General features: G+C 51.9%; 1 protein-coding gene and 1 long non-coding RNA gene across 8 annotated transcripts in view; one reads left to right on the forward strand and one right to left on the reverse strand.

The window, feature by feature from the left end:
• Nucleotides 1-939: 939 nt before the first annotated feature.
• The window catches only part of SOX6 (SRY-box transcription factor 6), a 383784-nt gene continuing 379277 nt past the window's right edge, over nucleotides 940-5446 (forward strand). For 6 of the 7 annotated variants that reach the window (XM_035328699.1, XM_035328705.1, XM_035328703.1 and 3 more), the window contains exons 1-2: nucleotides 1218-1348; nucleotides 1843-2022. The gene's annotated coding sequence lies outside the window, so the exon portion shown is untranslated. Of the gene's footprint in view, nucleotides 1059-1217; nucleotides 1349-1842; nucleotides 2023-5446 lie in introns of those variants that run through there. The other variant, XM_035328701.1, reaches the window with a different exon arrangement.
• The window catches only part of LOC118168366, a 6438-nt gene continuing 3212 nt past the window's right edge, over nucleotides 2221-5446 (reverse strand). Inside the window, exon 4 of the long non-coding RNA XR_004751513.1 lies at nucleotides 2221-4495. This is a non-coding gene — a long non-coding RNA (uncharacterized LOC118168366). The remainder of the gene's footprint in view (nucleotides 4496-5446) is intronic.

A 5446-nucleotide genomic window follows, 5' to 3' on the forward strand; every position in this document is an offset into this window, starting at 1 on the left:
GTCGTGTCCTGCCGCTGAGCCGCTGCCATGGCTCCCGTGTGCCTGGAGCGCGCCTAACCCCCCCTGCGCCCAGCCTTGCCACAGCGGGAGGCGCTGCCGCTGCACGCGCTGCCCGCGGGGCACAGCAGCCACCTTTTTTTTTTAATTCCCCTTCTGTTGAAAAAATGAATCAAACGTCGATTATAAACCTAGGCTCTGACCTGCGAGCACCCGGAAAGCTGCCGAAGCCCCGGCCCCTGGCGATGCCCCGCAGCGCTCCCCGGCGCCGGGAGCCAGCGGCCGGGGGTGGCGGGAGGCAGCGGAGGGGGACGCGGGGCGGCTGCGCCGGGAGAACGCCTTCTCCTTCGCCTTCTTCTTTCTCCTTCTCTCTGTGCGTTCCCCGCTCCGAGCTTTGCATTCCGCCCCTTTTCCTCCCGCCCGCGGCCCCGCTCCCGCCGGCAGCGGGTTCTGCGCTGACTTTCGCGCTGCCGCTGTTTGTTTTGCTTTGCCAAGTGCTAATCCGAGAGCTCCTTGGCAGGCGGTCGCTCTCGCTGCTGTATGTGCGCTGGCCTCACGGTGGCGTTTTAAGCACATAAACAAAGCCCGGGCGAGCGGAGAGGCAAGCGTGTTTTCCAGTTTACCTTTATTAGAATAACAGTTCCGTTAATGTTTTGGATAAATCAAACCTGCCTATTAAAGCGGTTCAGGCACGGGAGATGCGCTGCCCTGCCACGGTGGAAGGTGCTCGCATCTTCCCGGCCGGCGCGGAGCCGCGCAGGGGTAGAGCGTGAGCCCGCCTCGCCCTGCCGGCGCGGTCTCACCTGGGGCTGTTTTTCTTCCCTTCTCTCTCTCCTCCCCTAGCCCCCCAGGAAAAGTTTACAAAGAAGGTGATTGAAAGTGCAAAGCAGCAGATGCCGACGTTAAACTCCAGCTTGATTTGACCGTAACGATCTGAGGAGACGCAGCCCCGAGCCGCCGCCCTCATTAATCCCGAAGCATGCCCCTGGGACCCGAGTTACCCGGCGAGAATAACCCCAGTATAGTCATCTTACCTCCGAGCCGGGAGCGCAGCGTTAGAGGTAGGAGAGGGAAGAGCGCGGCTCTCCGCCGTCCCAGCCCGGCCGCTCTGTGGCAGGGCTCCGGCAGCGCTGCCGCCTGCCCAGCTGGGATCCGCTCCCCAGCGTGCTCCCCCCGCCCCCCGGCAGGCAGTCCCCAAACTCAGCCCAGCGCAAATCCCGAAGTCGGGGGCAGCGTTTCGAGTCAATCCTCGCTGGTGCAAATCCCCCGTGGTTTCTCTCCGCCAGAGCGTGGAACGAAATTGCCGGTTAGCCTGAGTTTTTGTCAGGCTTTATTGGCAATATAGAAGCAGGTAAGGCGGCTGCTGGCTGCCAGCGATTCCCGCTGCACTTGCACAGAGCAGCAGAAGCCGGTGGAAGTGGGAGTGTGGTCTGCTCTTCATTAGGGAGGGGGGAACGGACCCTGGAGGTGATGCGGTGAAACACTTCTACTTCCTTGCATTGTGTTTGTTACAGATCACGGGCGCTGTGCTTTTATAACATTCACTTCAAGCATTCTCAAACCCAAGCGGAATAAGTTCTGATCCTCCCCTTTAGTTTACATTGGGGTTGTCAAAGGATTAAATAAATGAAACTTTATTTGACCGTGGAGTTTACAGACCCTGGGATCCCTGCGCGCTCTGGCCTTATTCTAATTCTATAGCGGTAATTACCCTTCGTTTCTTTAAGTGCAATAGATTTATTGCCTTAGAGACTATACACAGTTTGATTGAATTATTCATTTTTTTTTTCTTTGGTGTAGACTGCATCTGGGGACTGATGTGACGTGTAGATTTTTTTTTTTCAGGAACAAAGGGAATGTGGAAATGAAAGAGAGAGGGAGAGAGAGGCTGGCAGATGTGATGAGATGCGGTGAAGGTGTATCCAGCTTGGCACTCCCACTCCTCTCTTCTCCTCTCATTGCAGCCCTGGGTGACTCTCAGGCTAACACAAACAGCTTTTCTTCCGCAGCCTGCCCTCTGTCACTGTAAGTACAACAGCCTTCTCTTATCAGCATGCAAATTCCAGCCACTCACTACCTTAGCCTGGTGTTTGCACTTTAGATTTACAGAAGGGACCTTTAAAATGAACTTTCCGAGACAGGATGGGGTTTTCATATTAAACTTGCTTTTATTTTCTTTGTAAAAGTTTATGCTTTTTCCCGTCTTCTTCCTTCGCCCCCGCCGGGGGGGGGGGGGGGGGGGAGGCTGTTGCTGCGGCTTTTGGCTTTACTGTCAAGATGATGCACAGTTTCAAATGAAATTAAAATCTCCTTGATCCTGTTTCTGCCAGGACAATACACTGTGTTGGCAGATGACGCTCTAAGGAATTCAGAGGTTTTTGTTTTCAGACAGATCTTTAGCTTTGGGCGTTACGAAATGCAAACGTCCCCTAAATTTTGAGGAGATCGCCAGAGGTTCTGGTTCTAGGGGAACTCGTATCATCAGCTGGTGGGGCTGCTTGTGAAAAAACGTGCAGTGATATGCTTTTATCTTGTCTAGCAAAACTTTCTCCCAATCGGATGATCAGGCTTTAACTTTTTTTCCTTTAGCTTTCTCTCAGATGCTGTTGATTATTTTGCAAAAGTTTTTCTGAACATCTTTAACGTGCCTGTGAAAGGTCTTCATGGTCGGAGAGTGTCAGGAGAGGGAATTTTGGAACGTGCCTGTTAATTGCCCGGCATTAAGTGGGGAGAGAGGGGAGTTTACAATTGTGTGAATGACTTTTAAGGCGGAATTTCTTGCTCTTTGAATCAAAACTTCAGAGACTGTTCCACCAACTCTACAGGAGTTGTAGGTTTGTTCAGCTGTTTAAAGACGGGGTATGTAAAACTTAACGCACAGACAGGTTGCTTTGCTTGTTGAACATCGCTTTACTTTTGTGTATTTAATGAGAGAGACGGCGCAAAATGCGCTGACAGCTGCGAACAGGTAAGTGCCCCGACGTGAACTGAGAGGCTCCGATTCCTTCCCTCTGCGGGGACCCACAGCAGCCCAGCAGCCCCCAACATCTGCCCACGCCGGCTGCTGTGGCTGTCTGTACCCTTCACGAAGAAAAAGCTAGAGATCTTAAAATGCAGCCTAGTCTCTAAGCGCATGGCAACGCTAGAAGTAAAAGCGTTTTCTTGTTTCTCTGCACGTGTGTACATATCTGCACGGCGGATGTTCACTTATGCAAACAAAGAGGGAAACGCAATTATTCCTGTGCAGCGCACATACACGCATATTTGCATACAATGCCCACGGAGTCCTCGTTTTCTACCGCGGAGAAGTTGAAGCGCTCTGAAAGTGTGTGCTGCATCTGTAACTTAATTGATCACACAGGGGAAGCAACAAGCTAGAGAGTATTGCTCGCGCTCCGCCTGGGAATGTGGGCGCATCTCTGCGCTGTCCTGCCCCAGCTGAGTGTCATTCCCTGCACGGGATTTTCGGGAGTGCAGAGGGATGCTCCTCTGATTTGGACCTAGGTGGGCGGTTAAATTTTTCGGATGCCTTAATTATCTCTCGTCTCATTACCGCCTCGTACTTTGTAAGTTGTTCGAAGGAGGACGTTGCATGCATTTGAGGATGTAGGTGTTTTTTCCTTTTTTTTTTTTTTTTAAAAAAAAAAAAGAAAACCACTTCCAGCAATAAATTGGTGGGGTAGTGAACTCGGATAGGACGGGTCGTCCTTGTGTTCTGCTTACATCTGTTTTCTTGCAGAACTCATTTTTTGTGCGCCAAAGCCACTAGTTATGCGTAAAGTCAGGTTGTTTCCTTTACTTGCAGCAGGTCTAAACGCATTACAAGGGAAGTGTTACTGACCTATCGCAGGAATTCTTACAATTAAAGATTAAAAAGGACGTAGCGATATCTGGAAGGGAAGCTGCTTCCTGTTGTTAAATCCATACTTAGATAACTGCAGCAAGATGAATAGTTTGAATTAGCTGAACGCAGGTGAATACACACTCAGCAGCTGCAACCTAACAATTTACCCCCGTCTCCGAATTACAGGTTTTTAGTATCTTTCATTAAAATTGAAAGAATGCATGGAAATCAGCTGCTATGCCCTCAGCCAGCTAATTTGACGGTAAAGCCTTACTAGATAAATTTCAAGTTCTGTTTCAAGGTGTTTGTTGCTTGCCAAATAAGACTCGCTTGCTCCTGTTATCGTAGTGGAATTGCCACAAATACTTGATGAACTAGGTCCGTTCTTCCACGAGGTTCTGACTTAAAACTTGTTTTCCCTGGACTGGACTAGAGACGGACAATGGTACCCCGGGTAGCAAGGTAGAGGCTGCAGTGTGCCCGACTCTCACCGTGCTTTGAGTTTTACAGCTTGTTAACAAAATGAATCAGAGCCAGAGCAGATCAGTTCTGTGCCATCATGTTGCTGCTCGATTTTCAGCACGTCCTTAGAAAGCAAGGTTCATTTACGGGAGGGCTGAGTGTACCTCTGGCTTTAACCTATTCTGCAAATTTCTACTTGAGAGAGGAGGAAAGCGAAATGAGGCTTTCTCCTCGTCTTTTTGGCCTCTATAAGTTAGGAAGCTATTTTAAAATTAAAAAGTTTCTCTGTTACTAACTGTTCCAGGCGCCTTCTGGAAAATGGGGAGAAAGTGCCAAAAATACAGAGATGAATCAACAACTTCTCTCTCTCTCTCATTTTGTGGGCTTGAGGTTGCTTTCCGCACTCCCATCTTAACAACAGTTTAGCCTAGGTGTGAATAATATCAAACGAGGGAGACGCTGGCTTTGCAGCGCTATTTGCCCACCTGATCTGCGGGCCCCTGCCAGTTTGAAAGGCTCTTTTATGTTTACCTTTGGCATGTAAAAATACAGGGGAGAGACTTGCTGGGTTTTGCATTACTCCGTGCCTTTGGCAGATTCTCTCCACAGAGTTTTCCCCTTCTTTCTCCCGGATCCACCCCCCCCCCCCCCCCAGTTAGCACTTCCAAGGCAGCGTGAGTTCCTAAATTGGCATTCAAGTCCCTGTCTGCTGCCTTTTGGTAGGAGAGGGAGCGAGATGCGCGTGGTGCCGCTAACAGCTCTCCCCGCCGCCGCGAGGAGCCCAGCCGCAGCTCCGGCCCGGGGGTGCCCGTGCCCGGCTTCCCCTGCCCCGGGCCCGCCCCGCGCAGCGGGCAGGCGGCTCCGGGCGCCTTCTCCGTGCTCCTGTCCCGTGGGCTCCCGGAGCCAGGCTCCCACCTCGGGTGGGATTTACACTTTGTTTCGTCCGCTTTCCCCCCCCCCCCCGGGGGGGGCTCCTCAGAGCCCCACTTATCAGCTGTCAGTCAGCGCTCCTCGAGTGCCTTCCTCCTGCGTCCCCGCCGGCCCATCCCGGGTCCTGCGGAGCGGCTCCCCCCCGCCCCCTTCTTCTTTTCTTTCTGTCCGGCCGTCTGTCCGTCCTCTCCTCCTCCGGGAGCAGGAGCCGGC

Source organism: Oxyura jamaicensis, chromosome 5 (assembly GCF_011077185.1).
Source record: "Oxyura jamaicensis isolate SHBP4307 breed ruddy duck chromosome 5, BPBGC_Ojam_1.0, whole genome shotgun sequence".
NCBI lineage: Eukaryota > Metazoa > Chordata > Aves > Anseriformes > Anatidae > Oxyura > Oxyura jamaicensis.